The sequence below is a fragment of the Sinohyriopsis cumingii genome, unplaced genomic scaffold (genome assembly GCF_028554795.1).
Source record: "Sinohyriopsis cumingii isolate HCF-2022 unplaced genomic scaffold, ASM2855479v2 utg003710l, whole genome shotgun sequence".
In the NCBI taxonomy this organism is placed as follows: domain Eukaryota; kingdom Metazoa; phylum Mollusca; class Bivalvia; order Unionida; family Unionidae; genus Sinohyriopsis; species Sinohyriopsis cumingii.
The window spans coordinates 12176-38026 of record NW_028316573.1 but is presented as its reverse complement, the minus strand read 5'-3'; the positions used below and the strand labels follow the sequence as shown (position 1 = coordinate 38026).

Here is a 25851-nt window from a genome sequence, read left to right as displayed (position 1 = left end):
GTGCTATCAAGTAAGGTAGACCTTCTACGCACATTAGAAAATACATCAGAGAAAGGCCGCAATACAAGGCAATTGGGAGTCCCGATTTTCCTTACTCAACAAATCGGCGTTTGCAGGTTCGCACATTTTGTCCGGATTAAACACGACCTGATTGTTGTTGTATAGCAGACCTCACCTAACTTGACCAACGACTGATTAACTAATGCCCTCAAACATTTAAATCCAATGGCCAAAAAAAAAAAAAAAAAAAAAAAAAAAACAGTCCAATTTTCACCCATCTGCTCATGCGCGGGCCATGGTAGCCAGTCGTAAGCATCCTCTCTGACTCCTATCAAGGCCACTGTCGATGAAAAATCCACCTGAATCAAAGCGCTTGTATTCCATTGGAAATGACATGAAAACATCGCCCCTTTTAAGTGAATATTGCAAGGAACACAGCTGAATGAGCTAGCTAGCGATGCATTGGAAGAAATTGCCGGAGTTAGGAAGGGACAGTGTCGTCCGTGTACTTACGGTGTTCATTTGTTGAACTAGAAATCGTCGAGTGTAGCATAGTCACAAGTGAATTGTCAGTCCTCCGTTCTAAATTAGTGGCATCTGAAATGGAGAAAGATCAGACCATGAGAAATTGGCCTCCGCATACGAGTTTAGGTTACAAGACATTAAGATATCATCTAGCCTTCAGCTGGTGTCAATTGGTCCTGAGTCCCTTCACAATAATAATAATAATAATGATAATAATAATAATAATAATAATAATATTATTATTATTAAAATTAAGATTAATAATGATAATAATAAACCCCTACAAATTACAAAAAGTAAATGCCTGAAAGTTTGGAATCTTAAATAGCAACTTAGGTGTAGATGGATTTATTATTGTTAGTTGTTTTCATTACTCCCCATGGGGAGTGGGCCAATCCCGGAGGTACTGCAATACCGGGCCAACCCGTGGCGAGAGCGGAGCAAGCCCCTGACATCTCACCCAGTTCCAAAAATCAGTTTAATATCGAAGTCCCCCAATGGGGGACGTATCAGATATTAAGCTGATAAGAACAGATACTTTTTTTAATTTTCATAATTGTTTATTGATACAAATAGATGATAACAAAATACAAATAATTACATGTATCAGCTTACACCATAAATAAATAAAAAGTAAGCGTTGGACTAACACTTACTCCTGCACACTTACATACACCCAGACACACTGTCCTTCACATTGATATACATGTAAAAACACAATAGGATGGTGCATATGAAAGAAAAAAAAAAAAAAAAAAATTACAATGTAGATATCTGAAGTGATGTAGATCTGTACGAATGAACAATTATATGTGTTACAAGTATGATACAAACATAATTATGCATGCTTGAAATATAGGAATTATAAATAATTAACGTACATACATATTTACACATGTAAGGTTCGTGTGAGATTGGATTTAATGGTTTATTATCGTCACAGACTTAAATCAATAACTAATTCAAAGTTGTATAGCGAACAGAAAAGGCCTGCCAGGCACCATCTGTCAAGAAATTCTACGACATGATATCTATGAAAATCGGCTCGTATTCTACACTTTAGTCGGTTAAGGAAGAAGTTGAGAAGGGTGTTGGATGTGACAGATTCCTTATAAAAATAGGCACGAACACGTTTGCACCAGATGACATATTTGTATTCAGCTGATAAGAGGAGGCAAAGGTTTTCGAATTCTGGCTCTGGGAACGAAGCTTCTTTAGGGAGAACACCGAATTTTAAGAATGAATAGAAGGTGTTGAATGAATTTCGTGACAGTTGTTTGATCCATTTAATTACAAGGCGTTGTAGCGGGTATACCAACTCACATTAAAAAAATAAGTGATCTGTTGTTTCGATGTCGCCGCAAAACGTGCACAGCTTGGACTTGGAAATATTCTTGAGGAACATGTTGTAATTTACTGGTAAAATATCGTGAATGGTTTTAAAACACACATCTCTGGTGATTGGGTCGAGGAATTGATTGTGTAAATTTTTCCATACCATAGTGAAATCGATAGTGTAAAGTTTGTGGATTTTTGGTTCTAGAACGAAATTTTTCAGGTTTAATTGATAAAAGGTTTTGGTGGGGGCAGTGCCAAAAGCAAAACTGGGGTTCTTTTCTGTGAAATCTTTAAGGATATTTAAACAATTTTTGTAAAATTGGGGAGCGTATAGAGTGTGTGTGTATATATTTAAACTTAATTTGGGGTTATACGTCCTTAATTGCAATCCGATCCAATATCTTGGGAAAAACTTCCACTTGGCGTTGTAGTTGTCATCAAGTAATTTTTGCATGTGCTGTAGTCTTAGTGCTCTTAATTTACATTCGATATTTGTGATGTTTAAACCACCCTTTTTAAAAGGATTATAACAGACAGCACGGGCCAGGGGTTCGAAAGTAGAGTCCCATAAATAAGTGAACATATTTCTATTCATGAGTGTAATATAATGTTTGGACAAATCTATAACAGTGGCAGTGTACCAAATTTTACTGCAAGAGAGAAGATTGACAATATTAGACTTTGAAATAAGGGATAATTTTCGGCTTTTATAAAGGTGCAAGGTATTTTGGAGGTGAGCTGAGCTGGTATGCCAGTAGTCGTCATGTGTTAAATTGTGTCCAAAAAGAAAACCAACTATTTTTTGTTTGTAAATCCAGGATATACCGAAAGGATGATCACTGCGAGATTTCCATTTTCCTAAAAACATCCCATTTGATTTACTAAAGTTTATTTTGGCGCCAGAGGTTTTTGAATATGTTTCTGCCCAGAAGAGATACTTCTCAATGGATTTGTCGGTGCAACAAAATCCTGTGCTGTCATCTGCGTAAAGGGAGATTTTGCAGGTCTCCGTAGTACCAGGTATATTTATTCCAATAATTTCAGTATCCGACCTTATTTTGACTGCAAAAGGTTCATAAGTTAGCACATATAGAAGGGGGGAGAGACTACAGCCTTGTCTAACCCCTCGTAAAATAGAGAAAGGTTCTGAAATGTGATTGTTAACGATGACGGAGGAGGATATGTCAGTGTAAAGTATAGAAATCCATTTGATAAAATCAGCGTGAAATCCAAAAGATTCTAAGGTTTTCATCATAAAGGAGTAGTTCACCCCGTCAAAGGCTTTTTCTTGGTCTAGGCAAATAAAGGCACATTGTAGTTGTTTTTGGTCTATATAATCATAGATATTTCGGATTAGATGGCCGTTGTCAAATATAGAGCGACCTTTGATTCCGCAGGTTTGGTCCAAATGAATAATTGTTGACATTACTTTACTGAGGCGATTGCTGATAATCTTGGAAAGGATTTTATAGTCTACGTTAAGTAGTGAGATAGGTCTCCAGTTTTTCATATTGGTCGGGTTTTGAGGGTCTTTACAAAGAAGAGTGATATACGAGAGCTTTTGAGAATCTGTTAAGGTACTGGCATCAAATATCATGTTATAAAGTTTGGTAAGTTTTTCGCCAAGAATGTCAAAAAAGGTGACATAAAACTCTTTTGACAGACCGTCTGGTCCGGGAGATTTATCATTCTTCATGCCGTTAATAGATAGCCATATTTCGTCTTTAGTGATGGGTCCTACAAGGAATTCATTTTCAGCTTCAGTTATGTGTGGTAGATCACGAAGAAATTCTTCAAACAGAGTTTCATCGATTGGTTCGTTGGTAAATAAATCAGAATAGAACTGTTGAAAACATGATAGAATGTCTGAACTAGACTTATAAGAAATATTGTTGTGTTGAATCTCGTTAATACATTTTTTCTCACCTCGTTTATTTTCAGTTTGATAAAAGAATTTACTAGGTTTTTCATTATTGTCGAGTATTTTGGCTTTGCTTCGAATAATAGAGCCTTGGTAATATTCATTATGGATTTCTTTCATTTTCATAGACAGTTCAAGTAATTCGTTGAGATAGTCAGGGTTACTGTTCGTATTATATTCATTTCTCAGACAGTAATACGTTTTCTTCAATCGTTTTAACTCTGAATACTTGAGTTTTGAATAGTCTTTGGAATAACGAATAAGTTCCTCTTTAATTTTTGTTTTCAGTTCATCCCAAAATGTTAAAGTAAAAGTATGAAACCTGAACTCTCTTTCACACAATCCAGTGATGAGAGTTCGTAAAGCGGTGTGCCTTAGGAGTGAATTGTTGCATTTCCAGTAGCCTTTACCGAAGTTGATAGAAGAATTACAAGACAGGGATAGAAAAACCGCGTCATGGTCGGATTGGGAAAATGGAACAATTTGTGCGTGTAAAATATAATCTTTGATTCTGTTTGAAACATAAAACCGATCAATCCTACTGGCTAAGGTAGCAAGGGATGGGTCTTTAGAGAATTTATACCATGTATATGTTTTATGAGACGGATGGAGGTGGCGAAAAGCATCAGTTAGGTGGAATTCAGAAATTATGGTTTTCAGATTTCGAATTGCAAGGTCGTTATATTCGTCTAAACTTCCGATTCTATCTAATTTGGAATTTGTGACACAGTTGAAATCTCCAGCTAATATAAGGTTATGTTGCCCGGCCAAAAAGGGGTACAGTGTATTAAAGAACTCGTTTTTCGTAGAGTCGGAATTCGGGGCATATATATTAATAATACGATATGGAGTAGTATTAAATATTAGATCAAGGCAAATGAATCGACCATCAAAGTCTGTGTCAAATTTAGAAAAGTCTATTTGAATGTTAAAATTTAGTAAAACTACTCCGCATGATCTATTTGTGCCAAAGCTCCAAATGGCATTGTGGCATCTTAATTTAGTTTGAATATCTTTGGCTGAGGATTGGTTATCAATGTGAGTTTCTTGCAGGATTAGAATATCGATATGGTATAATTTTATTAAAAGATCAATTTCATGTAATTTGCTACAAGTATTTAGACGGAGCCCATTGCAATTAAGACTAATAATATTAATGTTCTGAGCCATTGTGTTGTATAATAATATTGGTGCGTACATGGTTAAGTATGATGAGGGCTTCTACAGATGAGAATATGGCGACCATGATATACATATTAGAAATATTCCTAATGTGGGTGGAAATGAGGAGTAGGGTGTGGTTGATAGGGAAAATGTAGAAATCGAAAAGGAAGGAGAGAAAATAACATGGAGGTATAACAATGAATGAAAATGAAAGATCGATTGATAGGGAGTAGTGATGGGGAAAATGTAGTGAGACCATACCGTGAAGCACATGAATCCGAATTACACAATTCCAAAGCATTTGCGAAATAAGAAAAAACAAACTTGAGTGAAAGGTTAACAGGCCGTAGCCTGAATATGAGAGTCCACAGTTCAAAATCATAGTCCATAAGGCAGTCTTGGTCTTGTACTGATCCATGGGGGCGCATTCAAAAGTCCTTGTACAGTCCTAGGTCGGTTAAGCGTTGACGGTGTGTTCAATGGGGGTGTTAGGAAAACATTTCACTCTCTTCACTCTGGTTTGATTGTGTTCTCGCTTTTTTATTCGTTACGACCGTCCACTTATATTCTTCGAGGTCAAACAGTTCTCGTTTGTCATTAGTTGATGTAGGTGGGTTTTCTTCAATTGGAGTCTCCATTTCTTCAGGTGGTGTTGTCGATGGGGGCGCTACTGAAGGCGTAGGAATGGCAGGGGGTGTTGAAGTTGATGTACTGGTGGTAGCAGGTGTTGTCGATGTTGTCGATGGAGGTGCTGGTGTCGGTGTGTTACCTGTTGCAGCGGGTGTTGTGGTTTTGGATGCTTGCGGTTTATTGGTGTTTAAGGAGGCTGCAGTAGCGTACGATGGTCCCTTTTGGGGACAATCTTTTCTCAAGTGGCCGCATTGTCGGCATTTCAGGCATAGGGGGGGACGGCCCTTCATGGTAATAAGCATGCCTATGGTGCCTAGTGAAATGATGTGCGGTATATGTTTGATGTCGATTTCTGTGGTTTCCAATTTCACCAATCGGGTTCCATTCTCCACTAGGCATTCCTTGGCGAGTAAGGTGTTTTCTCTCTGTATATCTAAAATTGTTCCAAATTCTTTCAAAACGTCATGGATTATATTGTCAGATATATATAATGGCAGCCAGTGGATACGTAACTCGACAATTTGGCGTGCGATATACCGGATACCGTCGCCTTTACAATTTCTAGCTTTTTCCTTGCTGGTGAGAACTACGCACCATGGAGCATTCTCCCCCTCTCTATACATTCCTTTGATGTCGTTGTGATTGATACCAGCTGCTTCAAGCTTCCTCATGGCGTCTTCTCTTTGAAGTCGGCCGTCGACCCTAACGGTCCGAAAGAAGATGTCTGGCTCGATGTATTTTTCCAGGTTTACTTCCAAATGGCGATACATTTCGAAATCCAAAAGGATAATGCACAATTAAAATCCAAAAGAATAACACACAGTCGTGGTAGATCGCTGATAAGAACAGATACTACACTTTGATCTTAGCCAAAAGGCCGAGAAGCGATAAAGTATCGATCATTTTCAAAGTTTTATATATAACATTTTTTGAACAAGTCCTAAATTATCTTCTGATCATCCAACCGATATAATTATTTAGGCCCACCAGTTCCTATCGTCCTGGCCATATTCTCAACAATGACACTGCTATCATCGTTCCAATAGTGCTCCCCTCATCATGGTATGGTACTCCTACGGAGGATGTCATTTCTAGGACATTTTGATGTTACTCTAATGTAAAACGTGAGTACTGTAGTGCAACGTCGGCTTCGGAAATTGGCCCTCTTCCAACTGTTCAGCTTAATCATTGAGACGTAGTTTAGCGTCATGACGTCATCACAGTTCACGATCGATGGACCCAAGCGGGTGTTGTTAGAGAGAAGAAGAAAGACGTAACTTGACAGTGCTATCAAGTAAGGTAGACCTTCTACGCACATTAGAAAATACATCAGAGAAAGGCCGCAATACAAGGCAATTGGGAGTCCCGATTTTCCTTACTCAACAAATCGGCGTTTGCAGGTTCGCACATTTTGTCCGGATTAAACACGACCTGATTGTTGTTGTATAGCAGACCTCACCTAACTTGACCAACGACTGATTAACTAATGCCCTCAAACATTTAAATCCAATGGCCAAAAAAAAAAAAAAAACAAAAAAAAAACAGTCCAATTTTCACCCATCTGCTCATGCGCGGGCCATGGTAGCCAGTCGTAAGCATCCTCTCTGACTCCTATCAAGGCCACTGTCGATGAAAAATCCACCTGAATCAAAGCGCTTGTATTCCATTGGAAATGACATGAAAACATCGCCCCTTTTAAGTGAATATTGCAAGGAACACAGCTGAATGAGCTAGCTAGCGATGCATTGGAAGAAATTGCCGGAGTTAGGAAGGGACAGTGTCGTCCGTGTACTTACGGTGTTCATTTGTTGAACTAGAAATCGTCGAGTGTAGCATAGTCACAAGTGAATTGTCAGTCCTCCGTTCTAAATTAGTGGCATCTGAAATGGAGAAAGATCAGACCATGAGAAATTGGCCTCCGCATACGAGTTTAGGTTACAAGACATTAAGATATCATCTAGCCTTCAGCTGGTGTCAATTGGTCCTGAGTCCCTTCACAATAATAATAATAATAATGATAATAATAATAATAATAATAATAATATTATTATTATTAAAATTAAGATTAATAATGATAATAATAAACCCCTACAAATTACAAAAAGTAAATGCCTGAAAGTTTGGAATCTTAAATAGCAACTTAGGTGTAGATGGATTTATTATTGTTAGTTGTTTTCATTACTCCCCATGGGGAGTGGGCCAATCCCGGAGGTACTGCAATACCGGGCCAACCCGTGGCGAGAGCGGAGCAAGCCCCTGACATCTCACCCAGTTCCAAAAATCAGTTTAATATCGAAGTCACCCAATGGGGGACGTATCAGATATTAAGCTGATAAGAACAGATACTTTTTTTAATTTTCATAATTGTTTATTGATACAAATAGATGATAACAAAATACAAATAATTACATGTATCAGCTTACACCATAAATAAATAAAAAGTAAGCGTTGGACTAACACTTACTCCTGCACACTTACATACACCCAGACACACTGTCCTTCACATTGATATACATGTAAAAACACAATAGGATGGTGCATATGAAAGAAAAAAAAAAAAAAAAAAATTACAATGTAGATATCTGAAGTGATGTAGATCTGTACGAATGAACAATTATATGTGTTACAAGTATGATACAAACATAATTATGCATGCTTGAAATATAGGAATTATAAATAATTAACGTACATACATATTTACACATGTAAGGTTCGTGTGAGATTGGATTTAATGGTTTATTATCGTCACAGACTTAAATCAATAACTAATTCAAAGTTGTATAGCGAACAGAAAAGGCCTGCCAGGCACCATCTGTCAAGAAATTCTACGACATGATATCTATGAAAATCGGCTCGTATTCTACACTTTAGTCGGTTAAGGAAGAAGTTGAGAAGGGTGTTGGATGTGACAGATTCCTTATAAAAATAGGCACGAACACGTTTGCACCAGATGACATATTTGTATTCAGCTGATAAGAGGAGGCAAAGGTTTTCGAATTCTGGCTCTGGGAACGAAGCTTCTTTAGGGAGAACACCGAATTTTAAGAATGAATAGAAGGTGTTGAATGAATTTCGTGACAGTTGTTTGATCCATTTAATTACAAGGCGTTGTAGCGGGTATACCAACTCACATTCAAAAAATAAGTGATCTGTTGTTTCGATGTCGCCGCAAAACGTGCACAGCTTGGACTTGGAAATATTCTTGAGGAACATGTTGTAATTTACTGGTAAAATATCGTGAATGGTTTTAAAACACACATCTCTGGTGATTGGGTCGAGGAATTGATTGTGTAAATTTTTCCATACCATAGTGAAATCGATAGTGTAAAGTTTGTGGATTTTTGGTTCTAGAACGAAATTTTTCAGGTTTAATTGATAAAAGGTTTTGGTGGGGGCAGTGCCAAAAGCAAAACTGGGGTTCTTTTCTGTGAAATCTTTAAGGATATTTAAACAATTTTTGTAAAATTGGGGAGCGTATAGAGTGTGTGTGTATATATTTAAACTTAATTTGGGGTTATACGTCCTTAATTGCAATCCGATCCAATATCTTGGGAAAAACTTCCACTTGGCGTTGTAGTTGTCATCAAGTAATTTTTGCATGTGCTGTAGTCTTAGTGCTCTTAATTTACATTCGATATTTGTGATGTTTAAACCACCCTTTTTAAAAGGATTATAACAGACAGCACGGGCCAGGGGTTCGAAAGTAGAGTCCCATAAATAAGTGAATATATTTCTATTCATGAGTGTAATATAATGTTTGGACAAATCTATAACAGTGGCAGTGTACCAAATTTTACTGCAAGAGAGAAGATTGACAATATTAGACTTTGAAATAAGGGATAATTTTCGGCTTTTATAAAGGTGCAAGGTATTTTGGAGGTGAGCTGAGCTGGTATGCCAGTAGTCGTCATGTGTTAAATTGTGTCCAAAAAGAAAACCAACTATTTTTTGTTTGTAAATCCAGGATATACCGAAAGGATGATCACTGCGAGATTTCCATTTTCCTAAAAACATCCCATTTGATTTACTAAAGTTTATTTTGGCGCCAGAGGTTTTTGAATATGTTTCTGCCCAGAAGAGATACTTCTCAATGGATTTGTCGGTGCAACAAAATCCTGTGCTGTCATCTGCGTAAAGGGAGATTTTGCAGGTCTCCGTAGTACCAGGTATATTTATTCCAATAATTTCAGTATCCGACCTTATTTTGACTGCAAAAGGTTCATAAGTTAGCACATATAGAAGGGGGGAGAGACTACAGCCTTGTCTAACCCCTCGTAAAATAGAGAAAGGTTCTGAAATGTGATTGTTAACGATGACGGAGGAGGATATGTCAGTGTAAAGTATAGAAATCCATTTGATAAAATCAGCGTGAAATCCAAAAGATTCTAAGGTTTTCATCATAAAGGAGTAGTTCACCCCGTCAAAGGCTTTTTCTTGGTCTAGGCAAATAAAGGCACATTGTAGTTGTTTTTGGTCTATATAATCATAGATATTTCGGATTAGATGGCCGTTGTCAAATATAGAGCGACCTTTGATTCCGCAGGTTTGGTCCAAATGAATAATTGTTGACATTACTTTACTGAGGCGATTGCTGATAATCTTGGAAAGGATTTTATAGTCTACGTTAAGTAGTGAGATAGGTCTCCAGTTTTTCATATTGGTCGGGTTTTGAGGGTCTTTACAAAGAAGAGTGATATACGAGAGCTTTTGAGAATCTGTTAAGGTACTGGCATCAAATATCATGTTATAAAGTTTGGTAAGTTTTTCGCCAAGAATGTCAAAAAAGGTGACATAAAACTCTTTTGACAGACCGTCTGGTCCGGGAGATTTATCATTCTTCATGCCGTTAATAGATAGCCATATTTCGTCTTTAGTGATGGGTCCTACAAGGAATTCATTTTCAGCTTCAGTTATGTGTGGTAGATCACGAAGAAATTCTTCAAACAGAGTTTCATCGATTGGTTCGTTGGTAAATAAATCAGAATAGAACTGTTGAAAACATGATAGAATGTCTGAACTAGACTTATAAGAAATATTGTTGTGTTGAATCTCGTTAATACATTTTTTCTCACCTCGTTTATTTTCAGTTTGATAAAAGAATTTACTAGGTTTTTCATTATTGTCGAGTATTTTGGCTTTGCTTCGAATAATAGAGCCTTGGTAATATTCATTATGGATTTCTTTCATTTTCATAGACAGTTCAAGTAATTCGTTGAGATAGTCAGGGTTACTGTTCGTATTATATTCATTTCTCAGACAGTAATACGTTTTCTTCAATCGTTTTAACTCTGAATACTTGAGTTTTGAATAGTCTTTGGAATAACGAATAAGTTCCTCTTTAATTTTTGTTTTCAGTTCATCCCAAAATGTTAAAGTAAAAGTATGAAACCTGAACTCTCTTTCACACAATCCAGTGATGAGAGTTCGTAAAGCGGTGTGCCTTAGGAGTGAATTGTTGCATTTCCAGTAGCCTTTACCGAAGTTGATAGAAGAATTACAAGACAGGGATAGAAAAACCGCGTCATGGTCGGATTGGGAAAATGGAACAATTTGTGCGTGTAAAATATAATCTTTGATTCTGTTTGAAACATAAAACCGATCAATCCTACTGGCTAAGGTAGCAAGGGATGGGTCTTTAGAGAATTTATACCATGTATATGTTTTATGAGACGGATGGAGGTGGCGAAAAGCATCAGTTAGGTGGAATTCAGAAATTATGGTTTTCAGATTTCGAATTGCAAGGTCGTTATATTCGTCTAAACTTCCGATTCTATCTAATTTGGAATTTGTGACACAGTTGAAATCTCCAGCTAATATAAGGTTATGTTGCCCGGCCAAAAAGGGGTACAGTGTATTAAAGAACTCGTTTTTCGTAGAGTCGGAATTCGGGGCATATATATTAATAATACGATATGGAGTAGTATTAAATATTAGATCAAGGCAAATGAATCGACCATCAAAGTCTGTGTCAAATTTAGAAAAGTCTATTTGAATGTTAAAATTTAGTAAAACTACTCCGCATGATCTATTTGTGCCAAAGCTCCAAATGGCATTGTGGCATCTTAATTTAGTTTGAATATCTTTGGCTGAGGATTGGTTATCAATGTGAGTTTCTTGCAGGATTAGAATATCGATATGGTATAATTTTATTAAAAGATCAATTTCATGTAATTTGCTACAAGTATTTAGACGGAGCCCATTGCAATTAAGACTAATAATATTAATGTTCTGAGCCATTGTGTTGTATAATAATATTGGTGCGTACATGGTTAAGTATGATGAGGGCTTCTACAGATGAGAATATGGCGACCATGATATACATATTAGAAATATTCCTAATGTGGGTGGAAATGAGGAGTAGGGTGTGGTTGATAGGGAAAATGTAGAAATCGAAAAGGAAGGAGAGAAAATAACATGGAGGTATAACAATGAATGAAAATGAAAGATCGATTGATAGGGAGTAGTGATGGGGAAAATGTAGTGAGACCATACCGTGAAGCACATGAATCCGAATTACACAATTCCAAAGCATTTGCGAAATAAGAAAAAACAAACTTGAGTGAAAGGTTAACAGGCCGTAGCCTGAATATGAGAGTCCACAGTTCAAAATCATAGTCCATAAGGCAGTCTTGGTCTTGTACTGATCCATGGGGGCGCATTCAAAAGTCCTTGTACAGTCCTAGGTCGGTTAAGCGTTGACGGTGTGTTCAATGGGGGTGTTAGGAAAACATTTCACTCTCTTCACTCTGGTTTGATTGTGTTCTCGCTTTTTTATTCGTTACGACCGTCCACTTATATTCTTCGAGGTCAAACAGTTCTCGTTTGTCATTAGTTGATGTAGGTGGGTTTTCTTCAATTGGAGTCTCCATTTCTTCAGGTGGTGTTGTCGATGGGGGCGCTACTGAAGGCGTAGGAATGGCAGGGGGTGTTGAAGTTGATGTACTGGTGGTAGCAGGTGTTGTCGATGTTGTCGATGGAGGTGCTGGTGTCGGTGTGTTACCTGTTGCAGCGGGTGTTGTGGTTTTGGATGCTTGCGGTTTATTGGTGTTTAAGGAGGCTGCAGTAGCGTACGATGGTCCCTTTTGGGGACAATCTTTTCTCAAGTGGCCGCATTGTCGGCATTTCAGGCATGGGGGGGACGGCCCTTCATGGTAATAAGCATGCCTATGGTGCCTAGTGAAATGATGTGCGGTATATGTTTGATGTCGATTTCTGTGGTTTCCAATTTCACCAATCGGGTTCCATTCTCCACTAGGCATTCCTTGGCGAGTAAGGTGTTTTCTCTCTGTATATCTAAAATTGTTCCAAATTCTTTCAAAACGTCATGGATTATATTGTCAGATATATATAATGGCAGCCAGTGGATACGTAACTCGACAATTTGGCGTGCGATATACCGGATACCGTCGCCTTTACAATTTCTAGCTTTTTCCTTGCTGGTGAGAACTACGCACCATGGAGCATTCTCCCCCTCTCTATACATTCCTTTGATGTCGTTGTGATTGATACCAGCTGCTTCAAGCTTCCTCATGGCGTCTTCTCTTTGAAGTCGGCCGTCGACCCTAACGGTCCGAAAGAAGATGTCTGGCTCGATGTATTTTTCCAGGTTTACTTCCAAATGGCGATACATTTCGAAATCCAAAAGGATAATGCACAATTAAAATCCAAAAGAATAACACACAGTCGTGGTAGATCGCTGATAAGAACAGATACTACACTTTGATCTTAGCCAAAAGGCCGAGAAGCGATAAAGTATCGATCATTTTCAAAGTTTTATATATAACATTTTTTGAACAAGTCCTAAATTATCTTCTGATCATCCAACCGATATAATTATTTAGGCCCACCAGTTCCTATCGTCCTGGCCATATTCTCAACAATGACACTGCTATCATCGTTCCAATAGTGCTCCCCTCATCATGGTATGGTACTCCTACGGAGGATGTCATTTCTAGGACATTTTGATGTTACTCTAATGTAAAACGTGAGTACTGTAGTGCAACGTCGGCTTCGGAAATTGGCCCTCTTCCAACTGTTCAGCTTAATCATTGAGACGTAGTTTAGCGTCATGACGTCATCACAGTTCACGATCGATGGACCCAAGCGGGTGTTGTTAGAGAGAAGAAGAAAGACGTAACTTGACAGTGCTATCAAGTAAGGTAGACCTTCTACGCACATTAGAAAATACATCAGAGAAAGGCCGCAATACAAGGCAATTGGGAGTCCCGATTTTCCTTACTCAACAAATCGGCGTTTGCAGGTTCGCACATTTTGTCCGGATTAAACACGACCTGATTGTTGTTGTATAGCAGACCTCACCTAACTTGACCAACGACTGATTAACTAATGCCCTCAAACATTTAAATCCAATGGCCAAAAAAAAAAAAAAAACAAAAAAAAAACAGTCCAATTTTCACCCATCTGCTCATGCGCGGGCCATGGTAGCCAGTCGTAAGCATCCTCTCTGACTCCTATCAAGGCCACTGTCGATGAAAAATCCACCTGAATCAAAGCGCTTGTATTCCATTGGAAATGACATGAAAACATCGCCCCTTTTAAGTGAATATTGCAAGGAACACAGCTGAATGAGCTAGCTAGCGATGCATTGGAAGAAATTGCCGGAGTTAGGAAGGGACAGTGTCGTCCGTGTACTTACGGTGTTCATTTGTTGAACTAGAAATCGTCGAGTGTAGCATAGTCACAAGTGAATTGTCAGTCCTCCGTTCTAAATTAGTGGCATCTGAAATGGAGAAAGATCAGACCATGAGAAATTGGCCTCCACATACGAGTTTAGGTTACAAGACATTAAGATATCATTTAGCCTTCAGCTGGTGTCAATTGGTCCTGAGTCCCTTCACAATAATAATAATAATAATGATAATAATAATAATAATAATAATAATATTATTATTATTATTGTTATTATTAAAATTACGATTAATAATGATAATAATAAACCCCTACAAATTACAAAAAGTAAATGCCTGAAAGTTTGGAATCTTAAATAGCAACTTAGGTGTAGATGGATTTATTATTGTTAGTTGTTTTCATTACTCCCCATGGGGAGTGGGCCAATCCCGGAGGTACTGCAATACCGGGCCAACCCGTGGCGAGAGCGGAGCAAGCCCCTGACATCTCACCCAGTTCCAAAAATCAGTTTAATATCGAAGTCCCCCAATGGGGGACGTATCAGATATTAAGCTGATAAGAACAGATACTACACTTTGATCTTAGCCAAAAGGCCGAGAAGCGATAAAGTATCGATCATTTTCAAAGTTTTATATATAACATTTTTTGAACAAGTCCTAAATTATCTTCTGATCATCCAACCGATATAATTATTTAGGCCCACCAGTTCCTATCGTCCTGGCCATATTCTCAACAATGACACTGCTATCATCGTTCCAATAGTGCTCCCCTCATCATGGTATGGTACTCCTACAGAGGATGTCATTTCTAGGACATTTTGATGTTACTCTAATGTAAAACGTGAGTACTGTAGTGCAACGTCGGCTTCGGAAATTGGCCCTCTTCCAACTGTTCAGCTTAATCATTGAGACGTAGTTTAGCGTCATGACGTCATCACAGTTCACGATCGATGGACCCAAGCGGGTGTTGTTAGAGAGAAGAAGAAAGACGTAACTTGACAGTGCTATCAAGTAAGGTAGACCTTCTACGCACATTAGAAAATACATCAGAGAAAGGCCGCAATACAAGGCAATTGGGAGTCCCGATTTTCCTTACTCAACAAATCGGCGTTTGCAGGTTCGCACATTTTGTCCGGATTAAACACGACCTGATTGTTGTTGTATAGCAGACCTCACCTAACTTGACCAACGACTGATTAACTAATGCCCTCAAAAATTTAAATCCAATGGCCAAAAAAAAACAAAAAAAAAAAAAAAAACAGTCCAATTTTCACCCATCTGCTCATGCGCGGGCCATGGTAGCCAGTCGTAAGCATCCTCTCTGACTCCTATCAAGGCCACTGTCGATGAAAAATCCACCTGAATCAAAGCGCTTGTATTCCATTGGAAATGACATGAAAACATCGCCCCTTTTAAGTGAATATTGCAAGGAACACAGCTGAATGAGCTAGCTAGCGATGCATTGGAAGAAATTGCCGGAGTTAGGAAGGGACAGTGTCGTCCGTGTACTTACGGTGTTCATTTGTTGAACTAGAAATCGTCGAGTGTAGCATAGTCACAAGTGAATTGTCAGTCCTCCGTTCTAAATTAGTGGCATCTGAAATGGAGAAAGATCAGACCATGAGAAATTGGCCTCCGCATACGAGTTTAGGTTACAAGACATTAAGATATCATCTAGCCTTCAGCTGGTGTCAATTGGTCCTGAGTCCCTTCACAATAATAATAATAATAATGATAATAATAATAATAATAATAATAATATTATTATTATTAAAATTACGATTAATAATGATAATAATAAACCCCTACAAATTACAAAAAGTAAATGCCTGAAAGTTTGGAATCTTAAATAGCAACTTAGGTGTAGATGGATTTATTATTGTTAGTTGTTTTCATTACTCCCCATGGGGAGTGGGCCAATCCCGGAGGTACTGCAATACCGGGCCAACCCGTGGCGAGAGCGGAGCAAGCCCCTGACATCTCACCCAGTTCCAAAAATCAGTTTAATATCGAAGTCCCCCAATGGGGGACGTATCAGATATTAAGCTGATAAGAACAGATACTTTTTTTAATTTTCATAATTGTTTATTGATACAAATAGATGATAACAAAATACAAATAATTACATGTATCAGCTTACACCATAAATAAATAAAAAGTAAGCGTTGGACTAACACTTACTCCTGCACACTTACATACACCCAGACACACTGTCCTTCACGTTGATATGCATGTAAAAACACAATAGGATGGTGCATATGAAAGAAAAAAAAAAAAAAAAAAAATTACAATGTAGATATCTGAAGTGATGTAGATCTGTACGAATGAACAATTATATGTGTTACAAGTATGATACACACATAATTATGCATGCTTGAAATATAGGAATTATAAATAATTAACGTACATACATATTTACACATGTAAGGTTCGTGTGAGATTGGATTTAATGGTTTATTATCGTCACAGACTTAAATCAATAACTAATTCAAAGTTGTATAGCGAACAGAAAAGGCCTGCCAGGCACCATCTGTCAAGAAATTCTACGACATGATATCTATGAAAATCGGCTCGTATTCTACACTTTAGTCGGTTAAGGAAGAAGTTGAGAAGGGTGTTGGATGTGACAGATTCCTTATAAAAATAGGCACGAACACGTTTGCACCAGATGACATATTTGTATTCAGCTGATAAGAGGAGGCAAAGGTTTTCGAATTCTGGCTCTGGGAACGAAGCTTCTTTAGGGAGAACACCGAATTTTAAGAATGAATAGAAGGTGTTGAATGAATTTCGTGACAGTTGTTTGATCCATTTAATTACAAGGCGTTGTAGCGGGTATACCAACTCACATTCAAAAAATAAGTGATCTGTTGTTTCGATGTCGCCGCAAAACGTGCACAGCTTGGACTTGGAAATATTCTTGAGGAACATGTTGTAATTTACTGGTAAAATATCGTGAATGGTTTTAAAACACACATCTCTGGTGATTGGGTCGAGGAATTGATTGTGTAAATTTTTCCATACCATAGTGAAATCGATAGTGTAAAGTTTGTGGATTTTTGGTTCTAGAACGAAATTTTTCAGGTTTAATTGATAAAAGGTTTTGGTGGGGGCAGTGCCAAAAGCAAAACTGGGGTTCTTTTCTGTGAAATCTTTAAGGATATTTAAACAATTTTTGTAAAATTGGGGAGCGTATAGAGTGTGTGTGTATATATTTAAACTTAATTTGGGGTTATACGTCCTTAATTGCAATCCGATCCAATATCTTGGGAAAAACTTCCACTTGGCGTTGTAGTTGTCATCAAGTAATTTTTGCATGTGCTGTAGTCTTAGTGCTCTTAATTTACATTCGATATTTGTGATGTTTAAACCACCCTTTTTAAAAGGATTATAACAGACAGCACGGGCCAGGGGTTCGAAAGTAGAGTCCCATAAATAAGTGAATATATTTCTATTCATGAGTGTAATATAATGTTTGGACAAATCTATAACAGTGGCAGTGTACCAAATTTTACTGCAAGAGAGAAGATTGACAATATTAGACTTTGAAATAAGGGATAATTTTCGGCTTTTATAAAGGTGCAAGGTATTTTGGAGGTGAGCTGAGCTGGTATGCCAGTAGTCGTCATGTGTTAAATTGTGTCCAAAAAGAAAACCAACTATTTTTTGTTTGTAAATCCAGGATATACCGAAAGGATGATCACTGCGAGATTTCCATTTTCCTAAAAACATCCCATTTGATTTACTAAAGTTTATTTTGGCGCCAGAGGTTTTTGAATATGTTTCTGCCCAGAAGAGATACTTCTCAATGGATTTGTCGGTGCAACAAAATCCTGTGCTGTCATCTGCGTAAAGGGAGATTTTGCAGGTCTCCGTAGTACCAGGTATATTTATTCCAATAATTTCAGTATCCGACCTTATTTTGACTGCAAAAGGTTCATAAGTTAGCACATATAGAAGGGGGGAGAGACTACAGCCTTGTCTAACCCCTCGTAAAATAGAGAAAGGTTCTGAAATGTGATTGTTAACGATGACGGAGGAGGATATGTCAGTGTAAAGTATAGAAATCCATTTGATAAAATCAGCGTGAAATCCAAAAGATTCTAAGGTTTTCATCATAAAGGAGTAGTTCACCCCGTCAAAGGCTTTTTCTTGGTCTAGGCAAATAAAGGCACATTGTAGTTGTTTTTGGTCTATATAATCATAGATATTTCGGATTAGATGGCCGTTGTCAAATATAGAGCGACCTTTGATTCCGCAGGTTTGGTCCAAATGAATAATTGTTGACATTACTTTACTGAGGCGATTGCTGATAATCTTGGAAAGGATTTTATAGTCTACGTTAAGTAGTGAGATAGGTCTCCAGTTTTTCATATTGGTCGGGTTTTGAGGGTCTTTACAAAGAAGAGTGATATACGAGAGCTTTTGAGAATCTGTTAAGGTACTGGCATCAAATATCATGTTATAAAGTTTGGTAAGTTTTTCGCCAAGAATGTCAAAAAAGGTGACATAAAACTCTTTTGACAGACCGTCTGGTCCGGGAGATTTATCATTCTTCATGCCGTTAATAGATAGCCATATTTCGTCTTTAGTGATGGGTCCTACAAGGAATTCATTTTCAGCTTCAGTTATGTGTGGTAGATCACGAAGAAATTCTTCAAACAGAGTTTCATCGATTGGTTCGTTGGTAAATAAATCAGAATAGAACTGTTGAAAACATGATAGAATGTCTGAACTAGACTTATAAGAAATATTGTTGTGTTGAATCTCGTTAATACATTTTTTCTCACCTCGTTTATTTTCAGTTTGATAAAAGAATTTACTAGGTTTTTCATTATTGTCGAGTATTTTGGCTTTGCTTCGAATAATAGAGCCTTGGTAATATTCATTATGGATTTCTTTCATTTTCATAGACAGTTCAAGTAATTCGTTGAGATAGTCAGGGTTACTGTTCGTATTATATTCATTTCTCAGACAGTAATACGTTTTCTTCAATCGTTTTAACTCTGAATACTTGAGTTTTTGAATAGTCTTTGGAATAACGAATAAGTTCCTCTTTAATTTTTGTTTTCAGTTCATCCCAAAATGTTAAAGTAAAAGTATGAAACCTGAACTCTCTTTCACACAATCCAGTGATGAGAGTTCGTAAAGCGGTGTGCCTTAGGAGTGAATTGTTGCATTTCCAGTAGCCTTTACCGAAGTTGATAGAAGAATTACAAGACAGGGATAGAAAAACCGCGTCATGGTCGGATTGGGAAAATGGAACAATTTGTGCGTGTAAAATATAATCTTTGATTCTGTTTGAAACATAAAACCGATCAATCCTACTGGCTAAGGTAGCAAGGGATGGGTCTTTAGAGAATTTATACCATGTATATGTTTTATGAGACGGATGGAGGTGGCGAAAAGCATCAGTTAGGTGGAATTCAGAAATTATGGTTTTCAGATTTCGAATTGCAAGGTCGTTATATTCGTCTAAACTTCCGATTCTATCTAATTTGGAATTTGTGACACAGTTGAAATCTCCAGCTAATATAAGGTTATGTTGCCCGGCCAAAAAGGGGTACAGTGTATTAAAGAACTCGTTTTTCGTAGAGTCGGAATTCGGGGCATATATATTAATAATACGATATGGAGTAGTATTAAATATTAGATCAAGGCAAATGAATCGACCATCAAAGTCTGTGTCAAATTTAGAAAAGTCTATTTGAATGTTAAAATTTAGTAAAACTACTCCGCATGATCTATTTGTGCCAAAGCTCCAAATGGCATTGTGGCATCTTAATTTAGTTTGAATATCTTTGGCTGAGGATTGGTTATCAATGTGAGTTTCTTGCAGGATTAGAATATCGATATGGTATAATTTTATTAAAAGATCAATTTCATGTAATTTGCTACAAGTATTTAGACGGAGCCCATTGCAATTAAGACTAATAATATTAATGTTCTGAGCCATTGTGTTGTATAATAATATTGGTGCGTACATGGTTAAGTATGATGAGGGCTTCTACAGATGAGAATATGGCGACCATGATATACATATTAGAAATATTCCTAATGTGGGTGGAAATGAGGAGTAGGGTGTGGTTGATAGGGAAAATGTAGAAATCGAAAAGGAAGGAGAGAAAATAACATGGAGGTATAACAATGAATGAAAATGAAAGATCGATTGATAGGGAGTAGTGATGGGGAAAATGTAGTGAGACCATACCGTGAAGCACATGAATCCGAATTACACAATTCCAAAGCATTTGCGAAATAAGAAAAAACAAACTTGAGTGAAAGGTTAACAGGCCGTAGCCTGAATATGAGAGTCCACAGTTCAAAATCATAGTCCATAAGGCAGTCTTGGTCTTGTACTGATCCATGGGGGCGCATTCAAAAGTCCTTGTACAGTCCTAGGTCGGTTAAGCGTTGACGGTGTGTTCAATGGGGGTGTTAGGAAAACATTTCACTCTCTTCACTCTGGTTTGATTGTGTTCTCGCTTTTTTATTCGTTACGACCGTCCACTTATATTCTTCGAGGTCAAACAGTTCTCGTTTGTCATTAGTTGATGTAGGTGGGTTTTCTTCAATTGGAGTCTCCATTTCTTCAGGTGGTGTTGTCGATGGGGGCGCTACTGAAGGCGTAGGAATGGCAGGGGGTGTTGAAGTTGATGTACTGGTGGTAGCAGGTGTTGTCGATGTTGTCGATGGAGGTGCTGGTGTCGGTGTGTTACCTGTTGCAGCGGGTGTTGTGGTTTTGGATGCTTGCGGTTTATTGGTGTTTAAGGAGGCTGCAGTAGCGTACGATGGTCCCTTTTGGGGACAATCTTTTCTCAAGTGGCCGCATTGTCGGCATTTCAGGCATAGGGGGGGACGGCCCTTCATGGTAATAAGCATGCCTATGGTGCCTAGTGAAATGATGTGCGGTATATGTTTGATGTCGATTTCTGTGGTTTCCAATTTCACCAATCGGGTTCCATTCTCCACTAGGCATTCCTTGGCGAGTAAGGTGTTTTCTCTCTGTATATCTAAAATTGTTCCAAATTCTTTCAAAACGTCATGGATTATATTGTCAGATATATATAATGGCAGCCAGTGGATACGTAACTCGACAATTTGGCGTGCGATATACCGGATACCGTCGCCTTTACAATTTCTAGCTTTTTCCTTGCTGGTGAGAACTACGCACCATGGAGCATTCTCCCCCTCTCTATACATTCCTTTGATGTCGTTGTGATTGATACCAGCTGCTTCAAGCTTCCTCATGGCGTCTTCTCTTTGAAGTCGGCCGTCGACCCTAACGGTCCGAAAGAAGATGTCTGGCTCGATGTATTTTTCCAGGTTTACTTCCAAATGGCGATACATTTCGAAATCCAAAAGGATAATGCACAATTAAAATCCAAAAGAATAACACACAGTCGTGGTAGATCGCTGATAAGAACAGATACTACACTTTGATCTTAGCCAAAAGGCCGAGAAGCGATAAAGTATCGATCATTTTCAAAGTTTTATATATAACATTTTTTGAACAAGTCCTAAATTATCTTCTGATCATCCAACCGATATAATTATTTAGGCCCACCAGTTCCTATCGTCCTGGCCATATTCTCAACAATGACACTGCTATCATCGTTCCAATAGTGCTCCCCTCATCATGGTATGGTACTCCTACGGAGGATGTCATTTCTAGGACATTTTGATGTTACTCTAATGTAAAACGTGAGTACTGTAGTGCAACGTCGGCTTCGGAAATTGGCCCTCTTCCAACTGTTCAGCTTAATCATTGAGACGTAGTTTAGCGTCATGACGTCATCACAGTTCACGATCGATGGACCCAAGCGGGTGTTGTTAGAGAGAAGAAGAAAGACGTAACTTGACAGTGCTATCAAGTAAGGTAGACCTTCTACGCACATTAGAAAATACATCAGAGAAAGGCCGCAATACAAGGCAATTGGGAGTCCCGATTTTCCTTACTCAACAAATCGGCGTTTGCAGGTTCGCACATTTTGTCCGGATTAAACACGACCTGATTGTTGTTGTATAGCAGACCTCACCTAACTTGACCAACGACTGATTAACTAATGCCCTCAAACATTTAAATCCAATGGCCAAAAAAAAAAAAAAAAAAAAAAAAAAAAACAGTCCAATTTTCACCCATCTGCTCATGCGCGGGCCATGGTAGCCAGTCGTAAGCATCCTCTCTGACTCCTATCAAGGCCACTGTCGATGAAAAATCCACCTGAATCAAAGCGCTTGTATTCCATTGGAAATGACATGAAAACATCGCCCCTTTTAAGTGAATATTGCAAGGAACACAGCTGAATGAGCTAGCTAGCGATGCATTGGAAGAAATTGCCGGAGTTAGGAAGGGACAGTGTCGTCCGTGTACTTACGGTGTTCATTTGTTGAACTAGAAATCGTCGAGTGTAGCATAGTCACAAGTGAATTGTCAGTCCTCCGTTCTAAATTAGTGGCATCTGAAATGGAGAAAGATCAGACCATGAGAAATTGGCCTCCGCATACGAGTTTAGGTTACAAGACATTAAGATATCATCTAGCCTTCAGCTGGTGTCAATTGGTCCTGAGTCCCTTCACAATAATAATAATAATAATGATAATAATAATAATAATAATAATAATATTATTATTATTAAAATTAAGATTAATAATGATAATAATAAACCCCTACAAATTACAAAAAGTAAATGCCTGAAAGTTTGGAATCTTAAATAGCAACTTAGGTGTAGATGGATTTATTATTGTTAGTTGTTTTCATTACTCCCCATGGGGAGTGGGCCAATCCCGGAGGTACTGCAATACCGGGCCAACCCGTGGCGAGAGCGGAGCAAGCCCCTGACATCTCACCCAGTTCCAAAAATCAGTTTAATATCGAAGTCCCCCAATGGGGGACGTATCAGATATTAAGCTGATAAGAACAGATACTTTTTTTAATTTTCATAATTGTTTATTGATACAAATAGATGATAACAAAATACAAATAATTACATGTATCAGCTTACACCATAAATAAATAAAAAGTAAGCGTTGGACTAACACTTACTCCTGCACACTTACATACACCCAGACACACTGTCCTTCACATTGATATACATGTAAAAACACAATAGGATGGTGCATATGAAAGAAAAAAAAAAAAAAAAAAATTACAATGTAGATATCTGAAGTGATGTAGATCTGTACGAATGAACAATTATATGTGTTACAAGTATGATACAAACATAATTATGCATGCTTGAAATATAGGAATTATAAATAATTAACGTACATACATATTTACACATGTAAGGTTCGTGTGAGATTGGATTTAATGGTTTATTATCGTCACAGACTTAAATCAATAACTAATTCAAAGTTGTATAGCGAACAGAAAAGGCCTGCCAGGCACCATCTGTCAAGAAATTCTACGACATGATATCTATGAAAATCGGCTCGTATTCTACACTTTAGTCGGTTAAGGAAGAAGTTGAGAAGGGTGTTGGATGTGACAGATTCCTTATAAAAATAGGCACGAACACGTTTGCACCAGATGACATATTTGTATTCAGCTGATAAGAGGAGGCAAAGGTTTTCGAATTCTGGCTCTGGGAACGAAGCTTCTTTAGGGAGAACACCGAATTTTAAGAATGAATAGAAGGTGTTGAATGAATTTCGTGACAGTTGTTTGATCCATTTAATTACAAGGCGTTGTAGCGGGTATACCAACTCACATTCAAAAAATAAGTGATCTGTTGTTTCGATGTCGCCGCAAAACGTGCACAGCTTGGACTTGGAAATATTCTTGAGGAACATGTTGTAATTTACTGGTAAAATATCGTGAATGGTTTTAAAACACACATCTCTGGTGATTGGGTCGAGGAATTGATTGTGTAAATTTTTCCATACCATAGTGAAATCGATAGTGTAAAGTTTGTGGATTTTTGGTTCTAGAACGAAATTTTTCAGGTTTAATTGATAAAAGGTTTTGGTGGGGGCAGTGCCAAAAGCAAAACTGGGGTTCTTTTCTGTGAAATCTTTAAGGATATTTAAACAATTTTTGTAAAATTGGGGAGCGTATAGAGTGTGTGTGTATATATTTAAACTTAATTTGGGGTTATACGTCCTTAATTGCAATCCGATCCAATATCTTGGGAAAAACTTCCACTTGGCGTTGTAGTTGTCATCAAGTAATTTTTGCATGTGCTGTAGTCTTAGTGCTCTTAATTTACATTCGATATTTGTGATGTTTAAACCACCCTTTTTAAAAGGATTATAACAGACAGCACGGGCCAGGGGTTCGAAAGTAGAGTCCCATAAATAAGTGAATATATTTCTATTCATGAGTGTAATATAATGTTTGGACAAATCTATAACAGTGGCAGTGTACCAAATTTTACTGCAAGAGAGAAGATTGACAATATTAGACTTTGAAATAAGGGATAATTTTCGGCTTTTATAAAGGTGCAAGGTATTTTGGAGGTGAGCTGAGCTGGTATGCCAGTAGTCGTCATGTGTTAAATTGTGTCCAAAAAGAAAACCAACTATTTTTTGTTTGTAAATCCAGGATATACCGAAAGGATGATCACTGCGAGATTTCCATTTTCCTAAAAACATCCCATTTGATTTACTAAAGTTTATTTTGGCGCCAGAGGTTTTTGAATATGTTTCTGCCCAGAAGAGATACTTCTCAATGGATTTGTCGGTGCAACAAAATCCTGTGCTGTCATCTGCGTAAAGGGAGATTTTGCAGGTCTCCGTAGTACCAGGTATATTTATTCCAATAATTTCAGTATCCGACCTTATTTTGACTGCAAAAGGTTCATAAGTTAGCACATATAGAAGGGGGGAGAGACTACAGCCTTGTCTAACCCCTCGTAAAATAGAGAAAGGTTCTGAAATGTGATTGTTAACGATGACGGAGGAGGATATGTCAGTGTAAAGTATAGAAATCCATTTGATAAAATCAGCGTGAAATCCAAAAGATTCTAAGGTTTTCATCATAAAGGAGTAGTTCACCCCGTCAAAGGCTTTTTCTTGGTCTAGGCAAATAAAGGCACATTGTAGTTGTTTTTGGTCTATATAATCATAGATATTTCGGATTAGATGGCCGTTGTCAAATATAGAGCGACCTTTGATTCCGCAGGTTTGGTCCAAATGAATAATTGTTGACATTACTTTACTGAGGCGATTGCTGATAATCTTGGAAAGGATTTTATAGTCTACGTTAAGTAGTGAGATAGGTCTCCAGTTTTTCATATTGGTCGGGTTTTGAGGGTCTTTACAAAGAAGAGTGATATACGAGAGCTTTTGAGAATCTGTTAAGGTACTGGCATCAAATATCATGTTATAAAGTTTGGTAAGTTTTTCGCCAAGAATGTCAAAAAAGGTGACATAAAACTCTTTTGACAGACCGTCTGGTCCGGGAGATTTATCATTCTTCATGCCGTTAATAGATAGCCATATTTCGTCTTTAGTGATGGGTCCTACAAGGAATTCATTTTCAGCTTCAGTTATGTGTGGTAGATCACGAAGAAATTCTTCAAACAGAGTTTCATCGATTGGTTCGTTGGTAAATAAATCAGAATAGAACTGTTGAAAACATGATAGAATGTCTGAACTAGACTTATAAGAAATATTGTTGTG

General features: G+C 37.7%; 5 non-coding genes and 3 pseudogenes across 5 annotated transcripts; all 8 read right to left on the bottom strand.

Annotated features, from left to right (window-relative positions):
- Positions 1 to 906: 906 nt before the first annotated feature.
- LOC149769486 (U2 spliceosomal RNA) lies at positions 907 to 1103 on the bottom strand. Its single transcript, XR_016419146.1, has one exon. It is a non-coding gene; the product is annotated as a U2 spliceosomal RNA (small nuclear RNA).
- Positions 1104 to 6359: 5256 nt separating this feature from the next.
- LOC149769485 (U2 spliceosomal RNA) lies at positions 6360 to 6467 on the bottom strand (annotated as a pseudogene).
- Positions 6468 to 7767: 1300 nt separating this feature from the next.
- Positions 7768 to 7964, bottom strand: LOC149769484 (U2 spliceosomal RNA). Its single transcript, XR_016419149.1, has one exon. It is a non-coding gene; the product is annotated as a U2 spliceosomal RNA (small nuclear RNA).
- A 5255-nt stretch (positions 7965 to 13219) lies between these two features.
- On the bottom strand, positions 13220 to 13327 carry LOC149769483 (U2 spliceosomal RNA; annotated as a pseudogene).
- Positions 13328 to 14639: 1312 nt separating this feature from the next.
- Positions 14640 to 14832, bottom strand: LOC149769482 (U2 spliceosomal RNA). Its single transcript, XR_016419145.1, has one exon. It is a non-coding gene; the product is annotated as a U2 spliceosomal RNA (small nuclear RNA).
- Positions 14833 to 16132: 1300 nt separating this feature from the next.
- LOC149769481 (U2 spliceosomal RNA) lies at positions 16133 to 16329 on the bottom strand. Its single transcript, XR_016419153.1, has one exon. It is a non-coding gene; the product is annotated as a U2 spliceosomal RNA (small nuclear RNA).
- A 5258-nt stretch (positions 16330 to 21587) lies between these two features.
- On the bottom strand, positions 21588 to 21695 carry LOC149769480 (U2 spliceosomal RNA; annotated as a pseudogene).
- A 1302-nt stretch (positions 21696 to 22997) lies between these two features.
- On the bottom strand, positions 22998 to 23194 carry LOC149769479 (U2 spliceosomal RNA). Its single transcript, XR_016419152.1, has one exon. It is a non-coding gene; the product is annotated as a U2 spliceosomal RNA (small nuclear RNA).
- Positions 23195 to 25851: the final 2657 nt, after the last annotated feature.